This window comes from Castor canadensis, chromosome X, assembly GCF_047511655.1.
Source record: "Castor canadensis chromosome X, mCasCan1.hap1v2, whole genome shotgun sequence".
Lineage (NCBI taxonomy): Eukaryota > Metazoa > Chordata > Mammalia > Rodentia > Castoridae > Castor > Castor canadensis.
In genome coordinates, this window is record NC_133405.1 from 116338061 (window position 1) to 116355139 (window position 17079).

The 17079-nt window shown below is 33.6% G+C and overlaps 1 protein-coding gene across 4 annotated transcripts in view; it reads right to left on the reverse strand.

Annotated features, from left to right (window-relative positions):
* Il1rapl1 (interleukin 1 receptor accessory protein like 1) overlaps positions 1-17079 on the reverse strand; it is a 1357677-nt gene that overhangs the window by 509657 nt on the left and 830941 nt on the right. The window lies entirely within an intron of this gene.

Consider the following 17079-nt stretch of genomic DNA (forward strand, 5'->3'; position numbering starts at 1 on the left):
AAAAAAAGGCCGGGGAATAGCTCAAATGGTAGAGTGCCTGCCTAGTAAGCTCAAGCCTCTGAGTTCAAACACCAGTGCTGCCAAAAAATTCTGATGTTAACAAAAGATGCAAGAAACAAAAGATTCTACTGATGTGAAATGACCTGAACAGGCAAATCCACAAAGATAGAAAGTCAATTAGTTGTTGTCGAGAAATGTGGGAGGGAGTTAAGGGGAGGGAGGTTCAGAGGTTTCTTTGGAAATATTCTAGAATTAGATAGTGGTAATTTTTACACAACATTGTGAATATGCTAAAATCCAGTAAAAATAGTTGTATACCTTAAAGTGGTTAAATTTCTTGTTATATGAATTCTATCTGAATTTTAAAAACAAATTCATTTGTAAATCTTAAATATATGCCAAAATGATAATTGATAAGTGCTTTTATGGGTAAACTGTAAGGTTTCACAAAATATTGTCAAACTAAGTAGATAGGTCTGAAACAAAAAATTATTAAATCCAAACCATAATTATTAGCCTACATTTTCTTTCCAAACACAGATTATTATATCCAAAATATTAGGAATATGTTGGCATTTACATAAACAAAGTATTAGCATGCATCGATGACAGGTCTTATAAGCAAATGTGAAGTAATGTGCAATAGATGACATAAAACGTTGTTTCAACTATGAAAAAAATACTGTTTCACATTTCCAGCACTCAAAAATATTTGGGATGGATGAGCCTCACTGGAACTAGAGCAATGATCATATTAATTAGTATGTGTTCAGACTCTCTTTATTATCTCCTGGATTTTTATCTTTCTATACAATCTATGATTTTTTATTTTTATTTTTCTGAGACACAATCTCATTATGTAGCCCAGACTAACTTCAAACTTGCTATGAAGCCCAGGCTGGCTTCAAATTTGTGATCCTCCTGCTTCAACATCTTGAGTGCTGTGATTACAGGTATGTGTTACTTGCCCAGCTCAAAATCTCGGATTTAAGAGGAGTACCTCTTCATGGAAAGATGTTATAGTTTTCTCTATCTAATATTTTAAATTTTAACACTAAAATGAAGATGAAAAGAAATCACCTATATCAGTTCAAAAACTAAAGAGAAAACTGGTTGATAAGTGAAGAAAACCAAAAAGGTTTATGAATATCAGTATAAAAATACACTAGAATGTTAGAAGTCTCCTTAAATAAAAAAGAATTGTCTTGTCTATAATAACTAAGGTTCTGAATTATTTTAAATATTCTTTCTAAAGTGCTTATACATTTCATGAACACAACACATATACAAATATTAAGCTTGTGTATATTAATACAATCTGCATTTATACCTAGTCTATTCAGGAGGAAGCAAAAAGAATTTGAAATGAAAGGAAACATTCCTACAGGATTCCTGAAGGCACCATTGTGCAATACATATTATTGTATATGATGATTGTATTTCGGGCAATGTGTTTAATAAAGAAGTCAAATGAAATGTTATCATTCGCATGTAAATGGATGGAACTGGAGAACATCATTCTGAGCGAGGTCAGCTAGGCTCAGAAGACGAAAAATCATATGTTCTCCCTCATATGCAGACTTTAGATCGAGGGCAAATGCAGCAGTGTGGTTGGACTTGGATCACAAGACAAGGGGAGAGCACATACGGGAGATACAGGATAGGTGTAAAACCCAAAACATGAAAGCGTTTGTTGTCTCCACTCCAGAGGAACTAATACAGAAACCTTAAAACTTCAGGTTGTCACTAGCAGGGGATCAGGAACCAATGTAAAGATCAGTTAGGGTTGAATCAAAATGGGTCATAACACATGGGTACATGAGAGCAATAGTAGGAATCTTTCTGTATAGCTATCCTTAACTCAACTAGGAAAAATGCTTTGTCTTTCTTGTTATGTTTATGTCTTTTCTTCAACAAAATCAGTGATAAGGGCAGAATGGGACCTGCATGAAATTGAGGGGGGCAGGGTGGAGAATTGAACCAAACAATGTATGCACATGTGAATAAATGAACAACAACAAAAAAGAAGTCAAATGAAAATGATTTTTAAAATAAGTAAAGTTTGCAAGGTCAGGGCAATAGTTTTAAAATATGCAAATTGTTAATATTCTTATTAAAAAGTTAGTCCAATTAGCTATCAAAAAATAAATAAAACAACATTGAGGCTTCACTTTGTGTCTATTTATGTGACAATGATTAAACAAATTGATAACACCCCATATTGAACACAGGTATTCTCACATACTGTGAAAGAATGAAATCAGTAGTCATTTTGGAAGATAGTTTTGAAATTTTTATATCACAAATTAAGTGGTCATTTCCCTTAACTTAGAAATTGCATTTTGAGATATTATTTGTAAATATATCACATTAAATGTATGAATATTATATGACATAATGTTCATTATAGCATTATTTAAAGTATGAAATAGAAGAAGAAAGAATGTAAGTCATAAGAAATTGGCTAAATAAATTATAGTATTTACTTGCAAAGGGTAATGTCTACTTATATTGATATAGAAATATTTCAGTGTTATACCATTAAAGCACAAGAACAAATAGAAGACAGAGCATTGTTAGTAAGATATAAGAAAGGGTGTTTGTCTAAATATGAATAGTAGCCACCTCTGTGGTGTGGGATGATATTAATGTAGTTCAAATTCCATGCATTTTCATCATGGAATAATATCATTCTAAAGGTGTAAAAATTGATTCCTGATGGGGACAAACGTGTAATATTTTACAGTGGTTTATGGCGTCCTAAAAGACCACAGTACATAGACTGATATACTGTATATATTTATGATATTAAAAACTCATGGGGAAAATTAGTAGGAAAAATATCTAAAGAGGTTTCTTGGAGAGGCAATGATGATTTTGAAAAGATTAAGAAATACTGATTTAATGTATGCTTGCAGTATTTGAGTTGTATACATTATGCATCTTTGTTCAATTATATGCGTGCTCACAACTATTAACTGGTTGACAATCAATGCAATATTAGACAATGACTCCAAAAAAGCAAATACATCTTCATCTTGAAATTAAAAAAAAATTTGTTCATTAAGGAGATTGGCCTATAGTTCTCCTTTTTGGAGGTGTCTTTGCCTGGTTTTGGGATAAGTGTAATAGTGGCTTCATAAAATGTGTTTGGCAGCTTTCCTTCCCTTTCTATTTCATGGAACAGTTTAAGGAGGGTTGGTATCAGTTCTTCTTTAAAGGTCTGATAGAATTCAGCAGAGAATCCATCAGGTCCTGGACTTTTCTTTTTGGGGAGACTCTTGATTGCTGCTTCAATTTCATTTTGTGTTATAGGTCTATTCAGGTGATTAATTTCCTCTTGGTTCAGTTTTGGATGATCATATGTATCTATAAATCTGTCCATTTCTTTTAGATTTTCAAATTTATTTGAATATAGGTTCTCAAAGTAGTCTCTGATGATTTCCTGGACTTCCATGGTGTTTGTTGTTATGTCCCCTTTTGCATTCCTGATTCTACTAATTTGGGTTTTTTCTCTCCTCATTTTAGTCAGGTTTGCCAGGGGTCTATCGATCTTGTTTATTTTTTCAAAGAACCAACTTTTTGTTTCATTAACTCTTTGTATGGTTTTTTTGGTATCTATTTCGTTGATTTCAGCTCTTATTTTTATTATTTCTCTCCTTCTATTTGTTTTGGGATTTGCTTGTTCTTGTTTTTCTAGGAGTTTGAGATGTATCATTAGGTCATTGATTTGGGATCTTTCAATCTTTTTAATATATGCACTCATGGCTATAAACTTTCCTCTCAAGACTGCCTTAGCTGTGTCCCATAGGTTCCGGTAGGTTGTGTTTTCATTTTCATTGACTTCTAGGAACTTTTTAATTTCCTCTTTTATTGCATCGATGATCCATTCTTCATTAAGTAATGAGTTATTTAGTTTCCAGCTGTTTGCATGTTTTTTGTCTTTACTTTTGTTGTTAATGAATTTTAGGAATATTTTCATCCTAAATAATAAAAATAAGGGGAAAAGTGATATGGCTTAAAAGAGTGATGGTAGGTAAATAAGGCAATTGATAACTCTGAGACTATTCATTAAAATCCTTTAAAATCAATCACCAAGCTTACTACAAAAATAAAATAAAATAAAATAAAATTTATTGATTAAAGAAGGAAAAAAAATCAATCACCATTGATCCAAATTCCTTTATTCTGCATATTCAACTTAAAGTACAACTAATAGAAAAAATTACACAAGACAAAGTTTAAGTAGGCAAGAAATACCGTATTAAAGATTTGCAGTAGCAGATAGAGAAAGACTTGAACTGCTGTGAAGAAAGGTGACAGAATTATTAAATGCTGAGGGAGCTAGTGTAAAAGTGTTAAAGACATTGTGGTTAGTCAATGTGATTAGGCCATCTGTGTATGCTAATTGCTACTTATTAATGTTAGGCTGCTATCCTTCCATAAACACTAGGAGATAGGGCATTATCTTCCTTGAAGTTTACATTGTACCGAGATGGTTCCCAGGTCTTTGAGAAACATTTCTGAGGCATAAAACTGGCAAGATGCTGGGAGAAGATTTATACCTCATGGTAGAAGAGGAAGAATTTATGATTTCAAATTGTGTAAAGTGAATGCTCTAAAAACAGGGAGAACATGTGCCCATAGCTAGGAAAAAAATTATCTAAAGTTAGTCAAGCTAATGGGAACATTAAGGCTGTCTTAGTCAAAAAGTACTTCTGTAAACTTCTTTCATTCATGAATCACCTATGTTATCATATGATTTGCTAAAAGAATTTTTACTATTTCCCTATAATTAACAATAAGATATACAAATAAATCCAAACTTTCATTTGGTATGAAAAAAAACTGAGTTGTAACATTTCCTATAATATTCAAAGACTGACACAAAATGGCTATTGAATGAAATCTTTAAGAGATTGGACACGTAAATCCAGCTATTTGGCAGGAGAACTGCACTTTGAGGTCAACCTGGGCAAAAATGTCAGTGAGACTCCATTTCAACAAATAAGCAGGCATGGTGGGATGTTTGTAAATCCCTGCAATACAGGAAGCATAGATAGGATTGTGGTCTAAAACATGAGACCCTATCTGAAAACTAACTACAGCAAAATGGGCAGAGAGCATGGCTCCAGTAGTACAGTGCCTACATAGAAAGCAGAAGACCCTGACTTCAACCCTAGTACCAAGCCCCCCAAATCAAATAAAATCTTGAAGTAAAATGCTTTGGTTTTTTAAAAATAGCATTATATGCCATGCGTGGTACTTCATGACTGTAATTCCAACAGTTGGGAAGCTGAAACAGGAGGATCATGGTTTAAGGCCAGCCTGGGCTGCATAGTGAAACCTTGTCTTAAAGAAACAGCATTATGTACACATTTAAGTGTACCATTTCTAATTCTCACTAATGATAATTTGCTGTGGTTGTATTAAGAATAATATTCTTTATTAGGAAAATTTAACTATTCCTTTTCTTTTTCATCTTTGAAATGCTCTGCTAGTCTTTTTAATTAAAATAAAAATATAGTAGCAAATGGGGAATAATATTGGTAAAGGAAAGAAAAATCACAGATATTTTGCAAGCCTTTAAAAGACTTTCTCCTATTTAAACATCAAATATGTGAATTATATTTTTATTAATGCTTTGGATATACTATTAGATAAAGTGAATCAAAATATCAAGAGAAAAGGCATTATTATTATTAAAGTCTTGTTTCCAAAGAGATAATTGAATAAATGTATACTGATAATTCTGGGCTCATGTGTTCACCACCCATTACCTTGGTGAAATGTATAATGCTTATTCACATGTATATTACATCCTAAAAAGTCACCTGGGGAAAAATCATTAGTGTACCTTAAAGAATGTTATATTTCTATGTAATGCTTAGCTTACAATAGCTATCTATTCTCAATATTTTATATGTTTTTTATTAAAATGGTTTTCAATCAAGGAAAAGAATATGTAAATATTTTGAAATACGAATTACTGTGGGGGAGCACATTGAAATCAAACCTTATACGCCAAAAAAATCTGAATAGTCAAATGAAAATTGCTGAAAACAGCACTTTAGTTCTGCATGGTAGTTCATTATGGTAGGCTTTGCTGCCCATGTGATCTTGAAGGCAGGAGAAAAATTGCATTGTGTTATACTGCAGACTGCATCATAATTAAGTGCTACTGCTGTGTCTGTGGCTTTCAGAACTGTTATTAACAGCAAACACTCTGTCAGATAATTAGAAAAATGGATCATGCAGACTTTCTTTTAATTTGTTTGAATTCACACTCTAGTATAATTGTCCTATTCTCTTGACATTTGGGGGATATTGTCTTGACTATTAAATCTATAGTATATCTAAAAAATTGACAATCTCATTGTTTCTGTCCTGGTCTTTTTTAAACCATGGCTGTTGTAGTGCAAAAAACAACGATATGGGCATATAGGTGTTTTATATGTGGGTATGTGTGTATACACATTCATGAAACATGTAGAGATTAACAATACACATTAGATTTATATGCACATATATAATATACTTATAAATACAGACCATATCAAACTCATTTATATATATGTATATATATATATATATATGCATATTTTTACATAGAAATCCAGATTAACGCTCTTCTTTATATTGTGCATGTGAATGATAAACTGACTGGGAACTAAACTAAAAATCCGTATCTACCACACTGATTTACAGATCTGAGAATAAGTAATGTTTTTCTTTATGCTGTTTTTCTGCTCAGAAATGAATTTAAACCCAATAGAGAAGAATAGTACATATACTATTAAAAGGCTTGCTAACTTATTAAGATTATTTTTGATGAAACATTTTTACCAATTTCTACCTTGTATACAGTGACTGTTCCATAGCCCTGATCGTCAAGATTCTGTTTACTGGTGTTAGGTTAGACATGGTCTGGGTATATGGGTAGAAATAGGGCCATAGGGAGTTTTGTTAATTTCATATTTCCATTTTTATACTTCAAGCAACTAAAAACATTTAGAATTAAATGGTTCCAGGTCTTCTTTCCTCCAAGCTGCCATATATGTATTTTTGGGGGGATATATTGAGAATTGAACCTACAGCCTTCTAACTTTTCCACTTGAGCTATTCCCCCAGCCCTTTTGTTTTGTTTTTTGTTTGAGTGTTTATTTGTTTTTGACAAGCCTTGCTAACTTTGCTGGGTCGGCTGGCCTCAAACATGCAATTCTCCTGCTTCCATTCCCCACTCCAGTAGCTGGGATTATGGTCATATGCCACCATGACCACCATGATTGGCTTAGGTATGCATTTAAAAATATTTAACTATATGTATAAAACAAGATAAAGTCTATATGTAGATGTTAAAAAAACAAGTCATTGTATAAGCACATGACAGATATAAAGTTCATTTTTTTTTCTAAGGAACACCCTGACAATTTTTTTCTGAGCACTACAACACTAAAGAAGAGTCTAAAGATGTGTTTGGGGTTCTGTGATAAATACTCTGATGGAGTCCAAGGACTTAAGATCTGGAGAAAGAAGAAAGTACCTCAGTGATGACTGAAAAAAAGAATAGGAGTTAATTACTCTTCATCTCTGTACTCTAGCTCTTTACTTTTCATTTATAGAAATGAAAAATTCCTTTAGGGCATGAAAGGAATAGTGTGTTAAGGAGAGGTTTGAGGATTTCTTGAAGAACTTAAAGGCAAATAGAAAAAAAGACAAGAATAAGCTATACAAAGAGAAGAGTTCACAAGGTTCTTCTCAAATGGCTATTTGTAGTACTTCTTACATTGAAAAATGAAATTGTTGTATTGAAATGATACTATCGCTTGTGAAATCCATTCCACAGCTGTTAATTCAGGGTCTATTATATGTAAGGTGCTGATGATCCTGCCCACAGATGCAGTAGAGCAGAGAGACCACTACTCAGTTTGTCATCTGGGGACCAGTGGCAGCATTTGGATCACTCTGAATTAGAATCTTTATATTAACCAGATCTCTATGGTAATTCCCATGTGTGTTGACGTTCAAGAAAATCTTATTTAAGTATATCACTATGAAAGTCTTTTAAATAAATATGCTCTGACAGAATAAGAACAAAATGGGGAAAACACTTTGATAGTTAAGGAAAGACTTTTCCTTGGAGTTCTGGATTACAGCTGAAGAACACTTGGATTTAATCAAGCAAATACATATGGTGAGGTTGAACAGTGGTCTGGCAGAGAGAATACTCCCCCCTATACACTAAGACATTTCAGTTTGGAGAAATTAAAATGTAGTATGGCAAATGGATGGTAGTAAGTGATGTGAGTGGGAGCTGATGCTCAATGGTTTGGTCAACCAGATAAGGACTTGGATGATGTGCAGTGAGTCACTGATGGGGTTAAGCTTCTTGCTTGCACAACAACGGATGGTCTTGAAGCAGGTGAGATGGTAGCAGGAAGATGTCTTAAACTTGTCCATGGGACTCAATTTACTTAGTTCTAGGGTATGTAAGTGGTATCTTAGTTCCTTTTTGTTTCAAAGATACATAAAAAGTCAATATAGTCCTAACATAGTCTTAGGTTGGTTTTATTCAACTTTTGTTCTACAATGGGAAAATTATTTTTTTAACAAAACAAATAGCGTTAGTCTAGTTTGCCATGATTTTTCTTGTCAATGTGGACTACAGAAAATGGTCAATGCTTGCTCTTTTCTTCTCAGATTCAAGGCCACAACAGATAAAATACACAGCTATATAAAAGACATGGTGAAGATCCTAGATTTTAGACTTTATGTTTAGATATTTAAGATCAGCTCCAATACAATTTTCCCAATATCCTATAAAATCCCTGCTGAAAAACTTTATCATAGCCGGCATCTACAAACCACATATTTACCAGAGCATAAGGTTGTCATAAACCTCAATGGATGTTTAAAGCATTTATTGAAGTAAATGAGCATTGCCACTGTTGTAAATACATTTCAGTTTTGCAGGCTTTAAAGCAATTTCACTTCAGTATGGATTTGAAATTGTGGGTGGTGGCTCCTGTCCTCAAATTCTGTCCTCTGGGCTGTCCATACTTAATTGTGATGGGTACTGCCCTTGATATTGTACCTCAGTCTTTTACTTGTTACTTCTTTGTTGATTTTTGATCTCTGATCACAGTTCACATATCTCAACATAGATAGTTCAGACAGGAAAACTCAGGCTCATTTCAAGTTCCATGTACCCAGCTACCATAAGGAGCACATGAGTCAAGACAATGCCAACATCTCCATATTCCACACAAATAGGAACTACAAGTAAACATTTCTTCTTCTTTTTTTTTGTGGGACTGGTGCTTGCTAGGCAGGCACTCTACCACTTAAGCCATTCCTCCATCCCATCATTTCTTAATATTATAACAATCGTGATTCTTTGTCTAGGGAAATGATAAACAGATCCTTTAAAAAATCTTTTCAAAATCAAATTGTCAAAACTTTCATCCTGTGCTTTTAAATAAAGAGCAAATTTTATTTTAGGAAAAAGAAGAAGATTAATGATAGGCACAAAAGGTACTTCCAAATTTATGATTAAAAGAAACTTACATGTGCATTCAAGTAAATGTAACCTAATGCTTATTTTCTATAGTTCTTTTACCATATAGTCATATTACGATCTTGAGTTTGGTTATTTTTCTTAAAGGAGAGAGCATGATGTCATTGTTTTCAAAATCATCACTCATCCTAGCTACTACATATAAAATAGCAGTTATGTATGACTTTTAAATAGTTTATATATATATATTAATTCAATCTTTGAAATTGAGGATAATTTTCTTCACTTTTCAGATGAAGAAACTAAGTCTAAGGGTATTTAAATAATGCCTCTATGTTTACAATATTCAGTAACAGAGATGCTATCAAATAGTTTTGAAAATGTTAGTAATTAATTCATTGAAGAACTGTTTAGAGAACATTTAAAGTCAGGGAGGTCTAGGTTAAAAACTTGGCTATAAAGCTTCAGGTATAATTGCTAGGGTAAAGTGTTTAACTTCTCAGAACTTTAGTTTGCTCATCCAAAAAAGGAAACTATATCTTCTACTAATAGGTTCCTGGGCACATGAAAAGGAACATGAAAGTGCCAACCACTCACATGGACATTGAATGGTTACTTGCCTTTATTATATTTCATTTCTAATGAAATCTATTGTTAGAGCAATCAGCATTTCTACACAAACTGTTTTCAAAATGAGCTTAGTTTAGTTCTTTCTCTACATGTAAAATAGCTAAGAGTATTTAAAATAAAATTTACAACCATGTACTATGTATTCCTGGGCTCATTAGACAAAGTAAACTGAATAATAAAATAATCCTTAGGAAAAAAACAAGTGTAGGTGTGATCTGTACAAGCAAGTGCAAATGTAGCTGGTAAAGGGAAGGAGATTTAAATGCCAGCTGGATTCAGTAATTGTCCTTTACTATGGAGGACTAAACTGTACTAGTGGGAATTTCTTTTGGATAGCTCAGAGGAACTCTAAAAAGGCTAATCTTCCAGGTATTTTCTATCCCAGTCCATATCCTGGAGATACCCAGTCTCATTCAAAGCCAAATGAAGCTCAGAAACCTGAGTTTATAAAGATGAAAGACTAGTTAAGGTTGGCCCTCATCTCTACCTTACCTACATTATCTCACAAATGGAAAGCAGATAGGGATTAGGTCCATATGCCCTAACTAGTTCAGACTTTTTTATTTCTTGCCACTAGAACTTTTCCTACATAACTCTCTTTTGTAATGCTTCATCATCTGCTACTGATTCTAGTAAGCCACATCATAACAAGAACTTTCTGGTTTTCTACATTTTTCTGTCCTGCCACTCCTTTCATGTGCATTTTGTTGGAGTCTATTTTTTGGGAAGGTAAAAAATTGATGCATATCCTCTTTCTCTCTTGCTCAGTTTTATCCTATCCTCTTTTCCAAAACAGGGATTTTGAAGTTGATGGAAAGGAGTAAGACCAGCTGTTGGGAGACTTGAGTTTCATTACTTAGAACCCCAGTTGTACCTTTCACTAGCACTGTGACAAAGCTACTTAATTTCTGAGAGATGCAGATCTATTACCTGTAAAATGGGAAAAAGAAATGTACCTGCATCATTGGATGATTGTGAGAAATTTGTAATGAGTTGATACATGTAAAATGTCTGACAGTCAAAAAGGCTACTCTGCCTAGTTAGTTAAAAAAAAAAAGGCTACTCCTTTATTGATGTACTTCACAATCTCTACATCACAGCTAAATGTAACATTTCCCCTGAATAGCAAATTCATTAAAAGTCTTCAATGATTTTTTTCTCCCACATTCCAGAAAATGTTGAACTTTATCCAAGCCCTATGATTCTGGGAAGTGGTGAAGGGTAAGAAATTTCTTCTCCCTCACCCTTTTTTGGGAAATGGCTTACAGCATGAAACCAATGGGCTTATTATGACTTAGATAAGACTCATGTGTTTATCCTTGTTTGTCTCTGACAATTCCAGACAATGACCCTCAGAATTCCCATTCTTTGACTCATAAATTAGTTGAATTATTTTGTCCCCATTGATCAATCAGATCAAAATCAGAGCAGCTTTTCTGGCTTCTTACATGACTTCAAAAATACTTAAGGAAATTTTGCTTATAATTCTCTCCTTCATCCAAGCCCCTCAGCTTTGACCCCTTCAGCCTAAATTAACACACAGCCCCTCTTTAATGATTCTTCCAGAAACTAGGCTGTTCTCAGGGTAAAACATTTTCTTATCTACTGTCCCATCTTGTTACTTCCTTTCTTCCCACTTCCTCACACCTGGATCTTTCCAGCCTTGTTTATTCCTCCTTATCAAAAGAAAAAGAAAAAGAAAGAAAAAAAAACCCACTGGGGCACCCTTGTGGCTCATGCCTGTAATCTTACCTACTCAGGAGGCAGAGATTCGGAGGCTAATGATGGTTCGAAGTTAGCCCAGGTAAGTAGTTTGGGAGACCCTATTTCTAAAATAATCAACACAAAACTGGGCTGGTAGAGTGGCTCAAGTGGTAGAGTGCCTGCACAGCAAGCATGAAGCCCTGAGTTCAAACCCTAGTTCTGCCAAAAAGAAAGAGAAAAACCCTTTTTGCCTAACTCTTGAAAGACTTGCAGATGGTACAGAGGAGAAATAGCCTTCGCGTCCTTGGCTACAATCCATGCAAACAGTCTCTCTTCACTACATTCACTCTCCCTTTTTCTAAAATTTGACCTCCCTAGTCTAACTTCCTATGACAACTTCAAATCCATTTATTTATTCAGGAAACTTCCCATGACCATATTAGAGTTTCCATCATCCTTTATGATTATTTCTTTTATATATCTTATATTCTCATTTAACATCCTATTTTGTGCACAATTTATCTCTCCTGTTCAGTAACATCTGCCCAAGAGATCTCTGATTAATTCACCCTTTGATTTCTCAAAATGTTCTGCATAATACATAAATAAGAACTTAGTCAATTTTTATATGGATGAAAAATGAACTTAGTACATGTGCAGACTATCAAATTTAAGTACATGATAAGATGTAGTCAACTAGCAGTATATTTTAAGATATGATGTCATCTATGAGCCACTTTAAATTAGATAATATGTAGAAAGTACTTAGAATGGTGTACACAATATACATTCAATAAAAGTTCATAATCTTCATAATCATCATTTTTCTTTTATTCTCATCTTGCTTAAGGACTTGCTTACCCAAAGGAGAACATCCAACTTACATAATCATTATGGTGGAAATTAACCAGGCAATATTAATTGAATTGTTTTATTTCTCATGTAAAAGTTTTTAAGTATAATTTTACCATGGTTTGAATCACAATAATGAAAATTGACTGTGACAAATTCATCTGGAATCAGACAACCCTTTGACACCAGAACAGATGTGTAACTAACTTATTGTTGCTTTAGTTTTTCATGTTGTTATTTTATGTGCCAGAGGCAGGAAATAAACATTTATAGAGTCTGTACAGGTTAAGCTCTGTACTGTGTGCCTAAATATAATTTAACTCTCATCAAATATTTTATATAGATGAAGGAAATTTACTTTGAAAAGTAAACTTGCCCGAGGCACTGTTTTAAGAAAAGAAAAAAATATCTAGTTTGTTTTGGAACTCAGGTATTTAATAAGCATTTTTTGAAAGAGCAAATGATGGCTTATTAACTTGCCAAGATTTTACTTTTTCATGGATAGCTTATTGCCTGCCCAAACACTATGAAGAAATTTACCATTTTGGAAACTTGCTCAAATCAGAACACTGTAAACTTTTGAGCATTTTGTTGCATTAGAATGTTTTATCATTGGAAGGAATCATAGGGTTCCTCGTAATATAAGTAAGGGATCAGGTATTGGATCTAATCCTATACCAGATTGGAAACAGACTATGACAGAAATCATCTCACACTAACTCAAACTCTTTCCATTATATGGCACTCCCTTAGATAATTTATAAAATTCTGTCTTCCTCATTGTGGAAGCATTTGAATTGTTTGCAACATTCTACAGCTATAGAAAAGACATTCTACATTAAGGGACAGATTAATGCTTAGGTAACACTTCCTTGTTAAGAAGACCAGAATTTTTTTTTCTCCAATGGAATTATTTCCTCTTGCTCTGCTTTCTTTCATATATATTTCTGCTGGTCTCTTATTTTTCTTATATGTGTTTTGCTAGCATTAGTCTACCAAGTTATCTTCCAAGTTATTTATCTTTCACATTGTAGTACTTTTTAAGCTTTAAACTTTAAAAATATTTTGCTATGTGTGGTATGAATGGACACAATGATGTATGTTTTTAAAAAAGCACTTCAATTGACCCTATAAAAGGAAGACATTTTGTGCTACATTTAAAAGAAAATCATACCATCATTAACTGTGAAGAACAAAACGGTTGTTACAACTATTGGGATTAATGCATATTAATTTAAGAATAATGAATATACAAAGACTTACAAATAAAGAGTTACACTTTAAATTGTTTCATGAATACACTGAAAGCTGTTAAATACTTATGTAAGAAGTTTACAGTTAAGACTAAAAGTATTTAACTGAATTTTTTATGGTTTACAATGGAATATACTCCTAAAATACATATCCAATTCAGCTTTTATTTATTCAACAATTCAAAAAATACTTATGAATCATCTTCTTACTATATGCGACATAATGCACAATATACTTACTGGTAAAACCAAAATAAAGAAGACAAAGTATTGTCTCAAGTAATTTAAAGTCCAATGGGAAAGAGTGGAACTATATCCAAATAGCCAAACAACTGTATCGGAAACAAATGTCAAAAAGCAAACTGACCTCTATGAAAGAAGAGACTGTTCAGATTTATGTAGAAGTCTTGAAGGCTGACTGGAGTTGATGAGTTTCTGATCTGGCTCTTGAAAGCCAGTCAGGGAGACTTTTTACATGCAGAGATTCAGTGGGTGTGCAAAGCAGATGAACAAAGAGTGTAGACAGAGGCATCTGGGCAGGAAAGTGGCAGCTGTGTGGCTTTAGTGATTTCAGTTTTATTCCCTTTGTAACTTTAAAATAAACCTCTCTTTTAGTTATATGACTTTGTATTGATAAAACATGCTAAACTGTGGTATTTAGAGAAAGGCTAGCAACATACAGGCCAAACCTACGATTTCAGTTGTTTAGCTAAATTGAGGTTCATATCTAACTGACAAACCCATACAATGAGTGTCTTTCTGGTCAGGGAACAGCTTTCCACCATGATGTGATTTCAAGGCCTGGACTCCTTCCATTTGTTATGGCCTTCACATTCTCTGCATCCAGCAAATTAACGAGAAGGAAGGACAGGGAGAAAGGATACATGCTTCTTCATTTCTTTGGCTTGGGAATCATATCACTTCCCTCTTTTCATTCACATTCATTGATGAGAACTAGTTATATGGCTCTACTAGCTAAAAGCAAGGGTGTTAGGAAATGTAGTACCTGCCTGGGGAACTACTTCCCAATAACAGCTCTATACCACAGAAGCTGGAATCTGCTATGTTACATCTATACACCAAGAAATTATTTTGCATAATAAACATGTTTAAAGACATACCTAACACCTAATTCTAAGTACATTTGGTGTGTTTACATCACAGCGCTTTGCCTCTGGTGATAATTGACTCCAACTGCTACAGTGAAGTGGAACACTTAAACACTACTAGTGGAACACTATTGAAATTCTAACTCATTATGCTACAGGACCCTGAATGTTAGAACTAGAAAAACCCAGCACAAATTAAAAAAAGAATTATCATAGTAAATTTCTTATAATCTTATCAATAACCAGAGATTATTTGAATGAGGATTAATTTCATTGCAGATATTTTTCTAAATTAAAGAAACAAATAAGGATTCTTAACAATCAGAAATGTAGTTGAATTTTTCTTATGCAGGAAATATCTGCCAACAAAAATTTAAGTTTTAGAATTTGTTTTTGACACAATCTTTCCAAAAAAGTCATCTTTTCTTAATGTTTTATTGCATTTAGTGTTTTGGGCCATGTATATTTCATACTCCATACTATGCATTCTCCTTGGGTAATTCTATTCATTAGTATATGTTCAAGTACCATCTATGTGCAGACTAATTCAAAATTATTAACAGTTTTCAGGCCCACATTTCCAGTTGTCCTCAAGCCCTCCAATAGTCAGTCTATACACACCCCAAACCCAACAATACCAAACCTTAACTGCTACTTGCTAAGCATACAATGTAATTACCTATCTAAAAGCCATGTTCCAGTCTATTATTGCTGGTCCTAGCTACCCTGATATTGGTTACCTTACTTCAAGTTCTCATATATTTCATGGAAAGACTGAAACCATTCTAAGTGAAAGCACTGACTATTGAATAGTCTAACCAGTCATACATACAATGGTCTTATACCCTTTTGTAGGGATTCGTTTATTCATGGGCAATTTTGGACAATGGCATATGGGTGGAAGTCTGCTCTGTGGACCCCTGGGAAAGCAGTCCTTGCTCTTTTTTATGAAACACATAAAAAAGGGCAATATCTTTTTTCTGTTTGTAGACACTAGTATTGTCATGTGGTGTCATCTTGGGCAGCCAACCCAAGAGGTCAAAGTCACATGCTTACAATGACAGAGAGGAAAGACAAAAAATTCTTCCTTGATAATTAAAAGCCAATTTTAGCTGCTGAATTAACAACACTTAGCCAATCTTACCTTTGGAGTTCTTGTTAGATAATATAAAATACATTTTTGATATCAGTTATTTATAGCTAAGAAAATCCAAATAGATAATAAAGCCATTCTATGAACTTCCTCTCTAAACAGGCTTGCTTGAAATCCCTCAAAATTCAAATCTTCCAAACCAAAACTCATCCGCTGTTTCATAATTGCTCATGTGTAATTAATCCACTAATTCTTTTGTCCTACCTCCTTCATATCTGTTAAACCTATTTCCCTTTCTTCTTACTAACTGCCTTTTCTTTGTTGCAGCCCCCAATACTCGCCATCAGGTTTGCTTCTCAGTCTAACTGGGGTAAAGCTCCACATTACTATACTATTTCCAATCTATACCTTGAATAGCACCCATCCAGAAAGTAACTATAGCTTATTAATTCCATCAAAAACAACAGACACAGGGTTGGTGGAGTGGCTCAACTGGTAGAGAACCTGCCTAGGAAGTGTGAGGCCCAGAGTACAAATTCCAGTACTGCCAAGAAAAACCCCAAAAAACAGACACAGATCTTATAACTAAAGAGCAGATTCATTATACAATTAGATATTACAAACTGCTTGTGTAAGTTTAAAGTTGTTGCTCTGAGTGTAATTCTCTTTCTTGCTATTTGTATATCAAATGATTGAGATGAAAGAAAAGAAAAGCACGGATTTATTTAACTTAAAGGTAAATTAGATTAACACAATATGATCTGATTATATACCCAAATGGAAAACATCTTCAAAACTATTTTGTTATTATTTCTATTCAGCCTTTTGGTTTAATCTAATGTTAGCAATGTCATAATCAGTTAGTGCATAGTAAATAGCTTACTACCTATTTGCTGCCCCCTTAAGATTCAGTTTTAACAT